General features: G+C 40.5%; 1 protein-coding gene across 1 annotated transcript in view; it reads left to right on the top strand.

Annotated features, from left to right (window-relative positions):
• LOC106871290 (myogenesis-regulating glycosidase) overlaps positions 1–464 on the top strand; it is a 44,609-nt gene that overhangs the window by 10,952 nt on the left and 33,193 nt on the right. The gene's annotated exons all lie outside the window — the stretch shown is intronic.

Raw genomic sequence — 464 nt, 5'->3', positions numbered from 1 at the left:
CACACACACACGCACACATAGATGCACACACAAACACACACACACACACAAACAAACAAACACGGAAAACAAAACAAAGACGGAAAAGAATGGAAAAATAAAGCAAAAACAATGAAAAGCAAGGTTGACATGGTGGCGGCGGCGGCGGCGGTGGCGGTGGTAGCGGCGGTGTATTTGTAATTGTCAATGGTGTTTGTTGTTAACAGAGGAGGCGAGGGTGGTGGAGATTGTTAATGATACTGTGATTGTTGTTGTTGTTGGTGGTGGTTGTCAATGGTCGTTGAATGAGTACTGGAAGTTTGTGTGTGTGTGTGTGTGTGTGTTTGCGTGTGTACGAGCGTGCGCGTGGGTGTGTAACATTGTCTTACCATTATTGTTGCTTGACAATCATTTTGATTGGATCTATCTATCTATCTATCTATCTATCTATATATGTATATATATATATATATATATATATATAT

This window comes from Octopus bimaculoides, chromosome 20 (assembly GCF_001194135.2).
Source record: "Octopus bimaculoides isolate UCB-OBI-ISO-001 chromosome 20, ASM119413v2, whole genome shotgun sequence".
In the NCBI taxonomy this organism is placed as follows: domain Eukaryota; kingdom Metazoa; phylum Mollusca; class Cephalopoda; order Octopoda; family Octopodidae; genus Octopus; species Octopus bimaculoides.
Note: the sequence above shows the minus strand (reverse complement) of the source record. Positions and strands in the feature narration are given on the sequence as shown.